A 15917-nucleotide genomic window follows, 5' to 3' on the forward strand; every position below is an offset into this window, starting at 1 on the left:
TGCATGGCAGTGATTCCAGGTGTTTCCATATCTAGACGACTGGCTCCTAACTGCTTCCACCAGACATCAGCTAATCCGAGCCAGGGATTATACCATCCAAACTTGCTCCGAGCTAGGTATCTCTATAAACTTCGAAAAGTCTGCGTTGTCACCTTGTCAATCTATAACCTTTATAGGCGCCATATTAAACACAAAAGAACTGTCGGCAAAACTTCCATTAGAAAGAGTATTAGACATTCGCCGACATGTTCAAACTTTGCTACAATGCAAGAGAATTCAGGCCAGATTTGTACTGAAAACCTTGGGTCTCATGGCAGCAGCAATCACATTACTTCCCCTGGCTCGTTTTCACATGCAGATTCTTCAATGGATGCTTTTTACCCAATGGTCTTTTCAACAGCTTCCGATGTCTCACAACATAATAATCACCCAATCATGCAAAGACCACCTTTCTTGGTGGATGGTCTCCCCTCAAATTTTTCAGGGCAGACCGTTTGTACTTCCTCCGGATGCCTCCCTGATCAGGGGGGGGGGGCATTTTCAGGGCAGGACTGTCCAGGGCACTTGGCAACCCCTAGAGTACCATCTGCACATAAACGTCTTGCAGATGAGAGCGGTACTTTTAGCGTTGCAAGCTCTTCAGGACTCTCTACCTACCGGGACTATTGCAGTTCAGACGGACAATATGTCGGTAGTGTGGTACATCAACAAGCAGGGCGGAACCAGGTCCTATCACTTATGTCGAGAAACACTCAGACTCTGGCAGTGGGTGATCTCCTCTCAACGGTTTCTGATAGCAATGCACATCCCTGGGAAGTCCAACGTCATAGCGGACAGGCTAAGCAGAGCAATCCTTATGCCTCAGAGTGGTCTCTCAATCAGTTAGTAGCGGACAAAATTTTCCGCAGATGGGGTCAACCTTGCTGTGACCTTTTTGCAACCCCTCTCAACAGCAAGTGCAGTGACTTCTTCACTCTCTTCCCCCTCCCAGGCCATTTCCCCAGAGACGCTCTAGTTCACGATTGGCCCCGGGGTCTGCTCTATGCATTCCCTCCTTTTCCCTTAATTCCAAAACTGATTCAGGAAGCGACTGCTTTGGGATCCAGGATGATCCTCATTGCTCCTTACTGGCCTCGACAAATTTGGTTCCCATTCCTGCATCGTCACCTGCTGGAGCAACCCTGGAATCTGGACCCAGTGCCAGACCTCTTGATCCATCAGTCGGGCGGGCTGCACCAATCCCTTCACTCTCTCACCCTCACAGCTTGGTTGCTCCACTTCCAACCTTAGCCAGGCTTCCACATGTTTCTCGGCCAGTGCGCAAAATCATACTTTCTTCGCACAAACCTTCTACTAGAAAGACTTATGCTAGTAAGTGGAAACGTTTTTCTTTCTGGGCAGAGGCTAGGAAGATAAACCCCTTTACAGCCCCTGTCCATAATGTTTTAGATTTTTTGGCGGAACTTTTTCGAGCAGGTTCCTCAGCTGCCACCATTAGGGTCCAATTGGCTGCTATCGCAAATTTTTACGTTAGCCTATCAGAGTCCAGTATCATGTCCCACAAACTTTGTAAGGCCTTTCTTAAAGGGGACTGTGTTACTTAGACCCCGGTTAAAGACCCCCCCCCCCCCTCCGTGGGATTTGAACTTGATATTAACTTCATTGATTCTCCCTCCTTTTGAACCTGCAGCTTCTTGTTCCTTAAAGTTACTCTCCTGGAAGACTCTTCTTAGTAGCCATCACCTTGGCCAGAAGAGTATCGGAACTTCAAGCCCTTTGTGTACGTCCTCCATATCTTTTTTTTCACAAAGATAGAGTTTCACTCAGGACTAATCCTTCCTTTTTACCCAAAATACCCTCAGAGACAAATCTCAGTTAGGCTATTGATCTTCCTGTCTTTTTTCCTAATTATTCAAACAGAGCTGAACAAAAGTTACACTATTTGGACGTTTACAGGCAGTTACGTTTTTATTTGGATAGGACCAATCAGTCAAGAAAATCAGATCAACTCTTCCTGTCCTATGCTGAGGGGAAGCAGGGCCTGCCAGTTTCTAAGGTAACCTTGTCCAGGTGGCTGGCATCTATTATTACCTTGATCTACCAACTGAGACATAAAGATCTTCCTTCAAAACCAAAAGCTCATTCCACCAGAGCATTGGCTACGTCGGTAGCTTTTCAGGCTAGACTTCCAATGGAATCTATTTGTGCTGCAGCAACATGGGCCACTCCTCATACCTTCATTTCACATTACAAGTTGGATATGGCCTCCAGGAGTCGAGCTGATTTTGGTTCCACTGTGCTCAAGAGTCTGTTTCGATGAGCCATGCAGGGCTAAGGTGCTAGGGACGCTGTCCCATCCAGCAAGAATGAAGGCGAGATAGACAACTTAACATTAAGAAGTTATGTACCTACCATAACATTCCATGTTAGTTGTCTTCATCTCGCCTTCTTTCTTGCATCCCACCCTCCATCCCCCTAGCCTGGTTAGGACCAAGAAGAATCCCTTTTGAGGCCTTCTTCCTATGGTTGACCTTGTTTTTAGGTTACGTCTTCCTCTGTTTGTAGCACTGTAGGTAAACCTTTGGTGGGAACTAGTGTGTTTTTTCCATGGTGTTAGCTCTTCCAAACGAGATCTGGATATCTGACGCCTAGCATTGTGGGATAAGGGGAGGCCTCTAGCCGGTAAATAGCTCTCGAGCTTTAGTAAAAGGCCGAGTCGGAGCCGAGGATCGGCTCCGAACCCATCCAGCAAGAAAGAAGGCGAGATGAAGACAACTAACATGGAACGTTATGGTAGGTACATAACTTCTTATTCTCACAAATTCCATTTACTTCTAACCTTTTGTGATTGATTCTTGTAATTTTTCTGTATGCCATACTAATTATCCTTTTTTAACAGCAGCTTTTGTTCTAGACTCAATTTAAAACCTTACCAGAGTTGGTCTTTCACCTAGTACTCCTCTATCCTTTTCTCTTTGCTACAACTCTGATATCATTCCCTAGTATTGGAAGTCTCTGTTCTCTAACCTGCAGTCTAAACTACTACTTGGCCTCATCCTACTCTGTCACCTTTCCTTCTTTGGTTATTTGCTCCCAATGTCTTAGTTCCTTCCATTTTTCTCCTGTAAATTCCAGTACCCTCGTGCCTGTTTTTTGTATCCCTTCTTGCAGTCATCACTATTGCAAAAGCTCTTTTCTCCATTCATGTGTTGGTTTACTTTAGAATATGTTATGCAACTTTATGAATATAATATTCAATATGGTATGGTATGGCTGCTGCTGTTCTCCTTAAGGATCTGCATCCAAAATCATGCTGTCTTCTTTATTTCTCAAACATCCTTCTTATTTCATTATCATCTTTTCCACTTTGATTTATTACCTTCTGCTTGCTATATGTATATTAGCCTTAATAGCATAGCTCCAGAGTATCCATTCAAATCAAGTAATCCTAAACCACATTATTCTGTTGGAAGGATCAACTTATCCCATTTAACTCGCCCCCTCCCCCAATACAATTCTTTCCCGCTTAATTATTGTTAACTTTTCCTGTGGTTGCTAAACATCTGCCTGACTTGTATGTAAAACTCAAAAGTATTTTCACTGCTTGTATCTTACTATTCCTCCCCATAGTCAGCAGCATCTGATGTTGTTAATCTTCATTCATTCCTTACTGATGGGTTATCGGTTCCGTCCTTGTATCAAACTCACATCAGCCAAAAACTGTTGACCCAAGATCCTACTCAGAATGCTCTGCTCCCTGTTACCTCAGATCTTGTTTGCCGCATTGCTGTACACCCGTGTCAAGCCACACTCTCTCAGCTAAGTGAATAATTTTTTGAAAGTTTCTATATTGTTAGTACTTTAAAAGTTTTTGGTCAGTTACTATTACTATACTCCTACCCTATCGTATCTTTAAGACTCTCTCCCTATAGTTTCTTTCCCTTTATTACCCTTTTTCTTACCTTTGAGGTAATTCTTCATTACCATTGTTGATGATCCTTCCTTCCTCTCTTCTTACCCTTCTGGGTCGCCTTCTTAACTCTTTGGTACTGTCGTTCTTCTCCACATCATTATGTCGGACAAGAAAAGTAGTGTTGGTTTCAAACAGTGTAAGGATTGCAGCCATAAGTTACTGCTTTCTGATGGCCATGATTTATGTGTCTATTGCTTGAATGTCTCCCACCTTACAGTGGCTCCCCCATGTGGGATTTATGAAATGTTTTTGACCAGGACTCTCAATGAAAGAAAGAACAAGTTAATCCTGAAAGGTCTCCTCAAAGCTCCTTTCTGTGAGGCTATCTCTGGGTCGGAAGGCTCACCCCCTCCTGCTAAACCCCATAAGAAGCATTCTTCTTCTTTCTCCTTGAGGTTGCTCACTTTATCTCCCTCTGGTGATCGCAGGGAGTCGACTCATAAGAAGGTAAAAATTTCTAGTCCGGCGCTGCCACCTGTGACCCTTTCGGCTCCAGGCTCGGCACCGCCCCAGTTGATTCTTGCTCCAGCTATGTCATCTTTATCACCACCGGAGTTCCCGGTGCAGACACTTACGCCTCTGACAGCTTCATTGGCACAGTCTCTGCAAGTACAGTCTCCTTCGGCACCATTGGTGCAATCTCCTTCAGCCCCAAGTTTGACAATACTGTCCTCTACGGTGCAGACACCTTCGGCACCGACATGCTCTTCGGTGCAGTCCTTTTCGGCACAGTCATTATTACCAGTGCAAACACCTTCCTCGACGGCACCATACTCATCGGTGCAGACACTTGCTTTTATGGTGCAAACACCTTCGACTTCTATGCTACTGCCTTCATCAGCGCAGACTACCTCAACACCATTCTCCTCGGTGCAGACACCCTCGGTTCCGGGCTCTGCACCACTGGAACTAGCAAGGACTAAGTACTCTCCTTTGGATCCTTTTGTTGGTAGCCAATATAGCCCTTTTCTAGAAAGGCCAGAATCACCTTCAGGTTTCTCTATTAGGTCGACCAGGAGCCTCTCTGAACAAGATGAGCTGCGGCTTGTTGACCAATTGCTTGTGGCCAGGGGTCTCTCTCAACCGTCTAAAGCTACGCTCCCTCTTTCAGGTGAACGTATTTCTCCTCACAATCCAACATACACGCCTCCTCGACTTCCATGCAAGCATAGAAGCCCCTTCCTTCGACATTAGCTTCCCTCCCTCTGACCCCAATAGTGGTGAAACCTCACTTTGGAGCCGGAGTCGTCGTAGCCCTCAGTGCACTGGGCATCGGGCTCTTCTCAGGCTAGTGGCTGTGCCTTGGGGGAGAGCATTCTTGGTTCCATGCCGATTTTTTTTCTATGGCACCGTCCAGGAATCCTCCCTCCCTCATGCTCAACAGCCCTCTTTAGACTCCTGGTCTAAGGGTCAGCTCGTCGGAGCGGGGCGTGACCTTGGTTCTGAGGTTGTCGTGCTTGGTTCTGGGCTCCCATACCTCTTTGGGCGGTCGGGCCTTCCAGGCCATGGAGAGGGCGCTTGCTTCCGCTGGCAAACCCCCCATGTCGGAGTCCTCTCCCCCCTCTGTGCCACAACTGTCACAGGCCACAACCACCGGGCACAAGTGCCTCAGGTTTCTCTCCCTCAGGAGACCCCCTCTTTGCAGTCTTCCCCAGAACTCCCCACTGAGGAAGTACCTCTCAAGGTTTCGTGCAAGAAGAAGCACATGGACTCCACTGAGGAGTCTTTGACCGAAGATAAGGACTTTGATGACGGGGAAGGGTCCCCACCGTCACCCTCTGATGAGGTTCCTTTGGTGACATTCTCGAGATCCTAAGACAGAGGGGTGATGAAGTCCTTCAATCCTTCCTCAGAGGAATCCGTATTCCTGCAGGCCTTTCGTGCCCGGCCCTCTACCTCCTGGGTTACCCCTCCAGCCGATGAGCTTTTCCAGCTCATCATCCAGTATGCATGGTAGGTTCCTGACACCCTGGAAGCTATACCACGGTGGCCTGACAAGATCTTATCTCCCTCAGCTGAGCATCCCCATTAGTCAAAAGGTCTTCCAGTAGATGCCATGGTGGTGGTGGCTGCAACCAAGAAAGACTTGGCAGAAGAGAGCCAGACTGTCCATCCGCCCAACAAGGAGTCCCAGGCAATAGACTGACTCGCGAAGAATGTGTTTGCTTCATTGACCTTCGCCATAAGATCCTTGAACTATATGGTACACTTTACAAGGCTCCAGAGGGATCTTATCAACCAACTCTCTGAAACCTTGGCAGGAGCTGTTTCTGATGAGGTCCGTGACAATGTAGCTTCTCAGATAGTGACCCTAGAATCCATATCCAATTCCTCCATGCGTCTTATTTCACACGCAATGGAAGGAGCGGCAGGCACAGGTATAATCATGAGATGACATGCCTGGATGTGCCTTTGTGACTTTGTGGACTCCTTTAAGCCCCCATCGAGACCGCTTCTTTGTTTGGCCCTAAAGTTAAAGATACGCTGGCAAGGTGCAAACAAGATGGCAAGACCCTATCTACTGTTGGTGTCAGACACTCCACTCCTCAACAATTCTACTCAAGAAATCAGAGGAGCAGGAAGATGTGGCACAGAAAATCACAGGGCTCTTTCCGTGACGCACTTGCCGAGTTCTCCCCTAGAGGCAGAGGAGGAAACTCCAATGGAAGATACCCCTTTCGGGGCAGAGGAGGTTCATGAAACCGGGGTTCCAGAGATTCTTTCTCTGGTCAACCCTATCAGCGCTCCTGAAGCACTGCCCGACTGCTCACCTCTGGAAGTGGGCTGGTGGTCGTTTTTTCTTGTACCCCACTGCCTGGCGAAACATAACCACCGACTCTTGGGTGCAATGGATAATATCCAGAGGCTATCGCATCCCCTTTCATCTTTGTCCAACCTCATCCAGAGACTTACCTAACGTTCCACCTAGTCATAGGGAAGCAGCAGCACACAAAATCCAAAAGCTGCTACAAAAGAGAGTTATCCAAACGGTCCCCCCAGACCAGATAGGATCCGTTTTTTACTCAAGGTTCTTTTTGGTGCCAAAAAAGACAGGGGACTGGAGACCAATTCTGGATTTCAGCACACTGAGCAAAATTGTTAAAACGGAGAAATTCTGGATGGTCATGGTTCAGTCTATCCTTCCTCTTTTGGAAGAAGACGATTGGATGTGCTCTGTAGATCTTCAAAATGCATATTACCATATAAAAATGACAAGTGCTCAAGAAGATACCTCTGCTTCCGCATAGGAGCCAGTCACTACCAATTTCGAGCACTGCCCTTCGTTCTCTCTACAGCCCCCAGAGTGTACACCAAATGCATGGCAATGGTCATCACTCACCTGCGACTTCAAGGATTCCAGGCGTTTCCATATCTAGACGACTAGCTCCTCACTGCCCCCACCAAGCACATACTGGAAGAAGCTATAGACTACACTCTTCTCACAGCACAACACCTGGGAATCACTATAAATTGGGAGAAGTCCAACACGACCCCAGCACAGACTTTAGAATTCATCGGGGTACTGTTGGACATGAGGAATTCCACAGTATCTCTTCCTGTTCACAGACTTCAAAGAATAAGACAACAGGTTCAGCTGCTGCTCTCTCAACACAAATCTTCTGCTCGGTCCATACTCCAACTCTTGGGGTCAGTGGCAGCCTCGATCACCATTGTTCCTCTGGCCAGATTCCACATGAGACTTCTCCAGTGGTTGCTCCTCGCTCAGTGGTACTCTGTACAACACCCTTTGTCTTTTCAGATAAGTGTAACTCAGAGATGCAAGCAAGATTTTCTCTGGTGGACATCTCGAAACTCCCAAGAATGGTCTCGCCCCTTCAGCACCCATCAACCAAAAGCCACAGTGATGACGGATGCCTCCCTGATGGGGTGGGGGGGCTATGTCAGGGAAACACGGTCCAAGGTACCTGGTCAGAGACAGAGGCCCTTTTGCATATCAGTGTCCAGGAACTGAGAGCGGTGCTACTAGTGTTGCAAGCATTCCATTCTTCCGTCAGGGACAGTTGCAGTTCAATCAGACAACATGTCAGTGGTCTGGTACATCAACAAGCAAGGGGGCACCAGATCTTATCCGTTATGCCCAGAGGCTTTGAGAATATAGCAATGGGCTGTAGCTTCCAACCGCTTTCTAATTGCAACGCACATTCCCGGGAGCTCCAACGTGATAGTAGACAAGTTGAGCAGGTGCATTCTACAACCTCACGAGTAGTCCCTCAACGCTGTGATAGCAGAAAAACCTTTCAACCGCTGGTGCCAGCCTTGCTGAGACCTATTCGCCTCCCCAACCAACTACAAGTGCAGCAACTATTTTGCCCGGATCCCCCCTCGGGAACAGTCACCAAGAGATGCTCTAGTCCACACTTGGCCCTCAGGTCTACTTTATGCTTATCCTCCTTTCCCCCTCATTTCCCAGTTTCTGAAGAAAGCACGGCCGTTGAAAAGTAAAGTGATCCTCATTGCTCCATATTGGCCTCGACAAGTCTGGTTCCCCTTCCTCTGGCCTCACCTGCTAAATCGACCATGGATCCTCAATCCATCCCCAATGTTGGTCTCCCATCCGCAGGGTCTGACTCACCCCAATCTAACAACCCTGAAGCTGACAGCTTGGTTTCTCCACTTCCAGTGATTGCCAGGCAAGATAACCTCTCATCCCCGGTGCGCAATATTTTTATCGCATCTCATACATCGTCCAACAGACTAATCTGTCTCAGTAAATGGAAAAGGTTTTCTTTATGGGCAGCGAATAAACAATTAGACCCAGTTTTGGTGGTTCTGGATTACTTATCTTTTCCACTCTGGGGTGTCTGCCTCTAGTATTCGTGTTCATTTAGCTGCCATTTCAAATTTCCACATTGGTTTTCAGGATTTTTCACTCATGTCACATAGACTCTGTAAAACTTTCTTGAAGGGGGTTCTTCACCTAAAACCTCCCTTTAGAGAACCAGTACAACCTTGGGATTTGGCCTTGGTCCTACAAACCGTAACAGCTCCCCCCTTTGAACCTGCATCTTCATGTGATTTAAAGTACCTCTCTTGGAAAACTTTGTTTCTGGTTGCAATCACATTGGCCAGACGTTTGTCAGAACTTCAAGCATTATGCATCAAGCATCCGTGCCTTATCTTCCTTAAGGATAGAGTATCACTGAGAACTAATTCTTCCCTTTTACAGAAAGTTTTTTCCTAATCATTCTAACAAGGGAGAGTATTGCCTGCACTCCCTGGATGTTCATAGGCAAATACGATTCTATCTGGACCGAACAAAATCTACCCATAAATCAGACCAACTATTTCTGGCCTTTTCTAGACCAAGACTAGGTCATCCTGTCTCAAAAGTTACATTGGCATTATGATTGAGAAATTGCATTACCTTTATCTACAGCAAGAACAATATCACCTTGCCTCATAGAGTGAAAGCACATTCTACAAGATCTATGGCAACTTCAGCAGCTTTCCATGCTAGAGCTTCCCTCAGTGATATTTGCTCAGCTGCGACTTGGGCCAAACTTCATACTTTTATCTTCCATTACAAATTGGATTTGGCCTCCAGAGGTAGAGCTTCTTTTGGCTCCATGGTGCTCAGGAATGTCCTTCCATGAAGGCCACCCAGGGATACAGGTAGCTGAGGATTCTGTCCCATCAGTAAGGAATGAGCGAAGATGAACAACATCAGATAAAGAAGTTATGTCTTACCATAATGTTCCATCTGTGTTGTTGATCTTCATTCATTCATTCATTATTCCCCACCCTCTGTCCCCCTCCGGAGGTTCCTGGTTGATCTCATATACTCCTTTGTTGTGGGTCTGTTAAGACCAGAGATAGCCTCTACTTTTGTCTATCAACTTGCAAACTCGATGTGAGGTAACAGGGAGCAGAGCATTCTGGTTAGGATCTTGGCTCGAGAGTTTTTGCCTGATGCTAGCTTGATAAAGACCGGCTCAGCTCCGAGGACGGAACCTATAACCCATCAGTAATGAATGAACAAAGATCAACAACACAGATGGAACATTATGGTAAAACATAACGTCTTTTTTTAGGTTCTCAGTTCTCCCAGACATCCTTAGCTGTCCTAACAGAATAATTTCTAATACATACAACTAAGTGCTTTGCCTTATCTTGCCCCCATCACTAGGGTTATTGCTAAACCTTAATTTGTGGGTATGTAGTTTGCCATTATAGCCTTTGGTTTATCTGTATTAATTTTACATCCAAAAAAGACTTGAAACTATCTCAAATTGTCACACGATACAGACATGTCTTTTTCTAGAGTAATCAAATGCAAAATATCATCTGCAGTTTAAGCTAACTGTTCTTGGTCATATCATACCAGTTACAACTTCAGATTTCTGGGTCCTTTATTTTCTTTGCCAGTGGCTGTAAATACAAAGCAAACAACAAAGAGGAAAGGGGACACCCCTGCTGACCCCTCTGTTCAAACACAGCTTGTGAAAGGGGAACCTTCCCACCTTAATTCTTGCTTGCATCCCTTTGTATATCCTCCTAATTAACCCTATTATTCTATAAGTGAATGCAGTTGCTTCCATTGCCCTGCTCAAAAAATCCCAGCTGACTAATAAATGCTTTCTCTGCAAAAAGACCCACCAATAATAGCATTATTGTCTTACATTCTTGTTTCCTCTGTGTCGCACTGCAAGTGGCCAAATGTTTGTGCTCTCCCCATTGATCTGTATCAGTTTTGGCAACACCTTTGCCATTCTCCTAGCTAGTGTTGACGTAAACACATTATAATCATGGTTTAAAGTTAAAATTGGTTTAAACTACGCTGAGTCAGAAGAGTCTTTACCTCTTTGGATAATACGGCCACCACAACTTTTTTTTTCAATTTGTTGGTGTTTCCCCCTTTTTTAAATACTGTTAAATGAAACTTTCCAGAATTTTAATGCTTTTTTCCCTTTTAATTTCTTAACTTCCACAGAAATACTGTGCAGATAGTTTGCTACAGTTTAAAATAAAAAAAAGTTTATTTTGTTTATTTATTTTTTGATTAACTCTATAATATGTTGGAGGGTTGGGGGCTAGGCACAGAAACAGGACCAGAATGGCTGAGGGCATGGGGGGGGGGGACGTGTCATATATCCGGCCATCTGGTTGTTGTGCCAGTAGAAGGAACTGTTTTTCATTGAACCAGCTATGCTTCTGAATATTTCCATGTGTGCTTTTTCTTGGTTTCGATATCCCTCTGCTTTATACAAATTTTCATAAAATTTCCAAAATATCTCTGAAGTCTCTTGCTATTTTGCTTGTCATTGGCTTACTAGGTTTGGCAATAACCCTTTCTGCTTACTGTTGCCCAAGTCATTGTGCTAAAAGTTTTGGGGCTCTGGAGTTATTAAAAAAAAATCTAAACTTGTGCATATCCAAATATTCCCATATTTTCATTTTAGCACTTTGCAGCTGCTCTTCATCTTGTTCTGTCAGATTTTTCTTATTCTACAGTGCTTCAACCTTTGTAAGCCCTTGTAAATAATTCATATTACTTTTTCCCATATCTTATTCCCTCCAAGTCTTAAAGCTCAATTTTCATTTTATCCCACTCTTTAGCTATCCTTATTGAAGAAAATTTTCATCTTCCTTAATGACTATCAAATAATTTCCACTACCCATTCCTTAAATGCCTCTTTTATAACAAGTAGGAAAATGCCAGTGTCTCATTTTTACTTCATTACTGTGCACCATGTTAGTTTTTATCAGTGCATGATCTGAAATAGTATTTAGCTGTGTCTCAAAGCTTTCAGTTAAATACGTTTTCCTATGAAATGTAAATTTGATCTGATTTCCTACCACCAAATCTATACCAAACATTTTTATCTGTTTCTTCAGACATCTAACTTCTTTTATATATATAAACTGTAGCAAACTGCTTGCTACAGTTTATACCATGCACAGAGACCTACAGCACTCAGGTTTCACCTTAAAAATTATTTCTTTACTTTTAAACTGTAGCATACTGCATTCTACAGTTTGTACTGTACATGGAGTACTGCAGTACTGAAGATGTTCTTCGTGTTTCACTGTTGCAGTCATAACTGTAGGGTGTTCCTGCCGGCAGGCAGCCCGTGGTCAGCCAGAATTCCAAAGTCTGGGTCCAGCGTCGGCTGTACCAGCAAGTACCCTGACGTCAGAACGCAGAGGTATAAAGCTGACAGCCGACGCCATCTTCTCCAGTCTTTCTTGCCGTGCGGTGGAAAGCAGCTCACAAGTCGTTGGTTGGCGCATTCAGAACAACGTGCTTTGATTGTCGTCGGTCCGAAGTTTTCTACTTCTCTTCTCAAGCTAAGTACCCCGTTGGGGAAACTTTTTCCTTGCTCCTCCGATGTCAGAAAAAGTTAATAATTGTATATCGTGTGGAAAACAAATCTCATAAAGATTTCCACTCTTACTGTCTACCTTGCTTAGGCCCTGACCACGACGTTTCTTGCTGTCGGTTCTGTGCCAGGTTTAATTCTCGCACTATCAAGCGTAGGTACGATTGGGCCTTGAATTATTTCGGTAGACGATTCAATTATAGGATGTCGTCGGATACTTTACTGACAACCGGAATTCAAAAGAAACGCAAGGACAAGGATAGGCCTCCGAGGTCCAAACAAGATACTTTGCAGCCGGAGCCAGCTTCGGGTTCGGCGGTCGTCAGTGAGGCACTTTTGCAGCCCCTGTCGTCCGCCACTTCGGAACCGATGGCCGACACGGACTCCCATGGGGAGCCTTCTAGGCCTAGTATTTTATCTGCTGCAGGACCTTCGGACGTCGCTCCTTCAGATGGGTCCAGAACTGCTGTGCAGGTACCGGCTTCTGAGGGGGTTTTCAGGCCTTCTCATATCACTATTTCTACAAAGACAAAGGCAAAGTCAAAGACTCCTGTTAAACCAAGGGTTTCTTCTCAAGCTGCCTCGGATACAGCTCCCAAGTCCCAGAAGCAATTACTACGGATGGCTGAAGATTTACTGACAATTATTAGGGGTTCTCACCCTCCTCCAGAAAAAAGGCCTAGACAGGATATCCCTTATGACTCATCTGATCAGGCTTCTGTGTCTTCTGTCTCTTCCTCTGACCAGGATTATTCTTTTCCTCCTTATGAGGATTCTGATGCAGAGGACTCTATTCCCTCTGCTTCTCCCCCTGAAGATTTCTCTTTTGGGGAAACCTTACATGAGATGAGGGAGCATTTTCATTGGGAAGGTCAGGATTATTCTGCTTCCAAGAAGAGACTTAGGGAATTTCTCCTTCTCCCTCAACACAGACCTTTGGCTATTCCTCCTGTACTTGATATTGTGGATGATGCTTTTTCTGAAGCTAACCTGAATCCTGACTCCTTGCTGCCTGCTTCTTCTAAGCATGATAGATTTTACAGAGTCCCTGACTCCCATCAATTCTTATTTAAGAACCCTTCTGCTGATCCTGAAACCATTTCTCAGGGTTCTAGGGCTGCTAAGGCCGCTTCATCTAAAAATCCTATTCCCTCTGAAAAGGATTCTCGTGCCTTGGACAGGTGGGGCAAAAAGGTTTACACTTCTGCTACTCTTTCTATTAGAGCTTTAAATTGCCAGTTTCACATGTTCAAGTATCAGCAATTTCTTTTGTCTGTTTTAAAGCAAAGGCTCTCTACCTTTCCTGCATGTGCAGAGGATAAGGAATTGCAGAATGTTTTGCATGCAACTGAACAAGTTAGCAAACATAGTTTACATTGTGGTTTTGATGCCTTGGAAGCTTCTTGCAGGGCTGCAGCCTCTGTTACTGTTATCAGGAGACATGCTTGGCTTCGTGAGCAGAATTTACCTGTGCAGGTTAAGGCTAAACTGTTATTTGCCCCTGTTCAGCATGATGTTTTATTTGGATCCAAGGCTGAGGAGGTTATTAAAAAGATGGAAGAAAAAGCAAAATCTATGCAGACTGTTAAAGATTTTTTACAAGTTCAGCCTCCTAGATTTTCTAGAAATTGGCCCTCCAAAAATTGGTCCTTTCCCACGTCTGACAGGCCTCAAAGGGGAAGATATAGACGCTCCAGAGGTCGGGCGCAGGCTCAGGCCTCTTACAGGTCAAGACAATGGAGTGCTTCTTCACCTAGAAGGGGAGAAGACAGACCTCAATCACAAAAGAAGCAGACCCAATGACTCTCTCCGTTGGGCTACAGGTCCTCCTTGCCTGGAAGCCCCTCTCGGAGGAAAACTTTCTCTTCTACCAAAATTGGACTCGTATTACCCAGGACAAATGGGTTTTAGACGTGATTTTAAGAGGCTACAAATTCCACTTTCATACTCTGCCAAGGTCTTCAGGTTGGCCGGATCTGCCAAAACATCAATGGTCAGAGGCCTTAAATCAAGTGGACGCTTTATTGGCCATGAGAGCCATAGAACCTGTTCCACTTCCAGAGATGGGAAAAGGTTTTTACTCAAGACTATTTCTGGTCCCAAGGAAACAAAACTCATGGAGACCTATTCTGGACCTCTCAGTATTAAATACCTTTCTGGAGATTCCAAAATTCAAGATGCTTACTCTGCAACAACTTCTTCCCATGCTCTCCCAGGATGCTTGGATGGTGACATTGGACTTGAAGGAAGCCTATTTACACATTCCCATCAGACAGGAACGCAGAAAATATCTCAGATTCAAGGCAGGTTCGAGACACTTTCAATTCTCTGTACTGCCCTTTGGCTTATCTACTGCGCCCAGAGTCTTTACCAAGTGTCTGGCTCCAGTAGTAGCTTATTGCAGACTCCAAGGGATTCAGATTTACCCCTATCTGGACGACTGCCTTATTCAGGCAGACAGCAAGGATCTTTTACTTCAACATCTGCAGTTTGTTCAGCGTCTTCTCCTACTTCTGGGATTTTCAGTGAACACAAAAAAGTCACATTTGATCCCTTCTCAACAAATGATCTTTTTGGGAGCTCTTCTAAACACAAGCCTACAAAGGGCCTTCCTTACTCCAGAAAAGCAAGTACAGCTGGCATCAATTTTCAGGACCTTGGCTACTTTAACTCAGCTCACTGCAAGGAAATTCCTGCAGATATTGGGCTACATGGCTTCTTGCATCTTGTTGATCCCAAATGCAAGGCTTCATATGAGAAAGCTTCAATGGTACCTAAAGAGTGTATGGTCTCAGCATTACCACAGCCTGGAAACAATGATACCTCTGATTCCCTGCCTCCAAAAAGAGTTCCTCTGGTGGTCCAGGGCTTGTGCTTTAAACGAAGGGAATCCCTTTCGTCTACCTCATCCTGCTCAGATCATAACCACAGACGCCTCGGATTATGCTTGGGGAGCTCATTACCTAAACAATTGCCAGCAGAGCTATTGGACAAAGAAGCATCTTTCCTGGCACATCAACTTGAAGGAAATGTTGGCAGTCCAAAATGCTCTTCTAGCCTTCCAGAATCTTTTGCAACCAGGCCATCTTCTGATTCAAGACAGACAATACCACAGTCATGTGGTATATAAACAAGAAGGGGGGCTCTCACTCATACCCCCTTTGCAGACTAGCCATGAGTTTATGGGACACAGCTCTAAATCTGAATCTGCATCTTCAAGCTCAATTCATTCCAGGAAAACAGAATCTCTTAGCAGACAGCCTAAGCAGAAATCTTTTGGATCCTCACGAATGGATGCTGGACCCCAACTTATTCAGCAGGATTACGGCAGTTTGGGGTTGCCCTCGGATAGATCTGTTTGCATCTCATCTCAATCATCAGCTGCCTCTCTTTTGCACCAGGTCCTTCCACAAAACAGCTTGGAAAGTGGATGCCCTGTCTTTCAGCTGGAGGAATCTTTCGGGTTATGCCTTCCGTCCTCTTCCTCTTCTGCCTCGGGTGTTACTGAAAATAAAACAGGACAAACCCAAGATTATCATTTTGATAGCTCCAAATTGGCCTTGGCAGTTTTGGTATCCAACTTTAAGACACCTGTTCTTGGA

At 45.1% G+C, this 15917-nt stretch overlaps 1 protein-coding gene across 1 annotated transcript in view; it reads left to right on the forward strand.

The window, feature by feature from the left end:
• Positions 1-15917, forward strand: part of BAZ2B (bromodomain adjacent to zinc finger domain 2B) — a 3835724-nt gene that overhangs the window by 3799950 nt on the left and 19857 nt on the right. The gene's annotated exons all lie outside the window — the stretch shown is intronic.

This window comes from Protopterus annectens, chromosome 6.part0 (genome assembly GCF_019279795.1).
Source record: "Protopterus annectens isolate FY-2018-M chromosome 6.part0, PAN1.0, whole genome shotgun sequence".
NCBI lineage: Eukaryota > Metazoa > Chordata > Ceratodontiformes > Protopteridae > Protopterus > Protopterus annectens.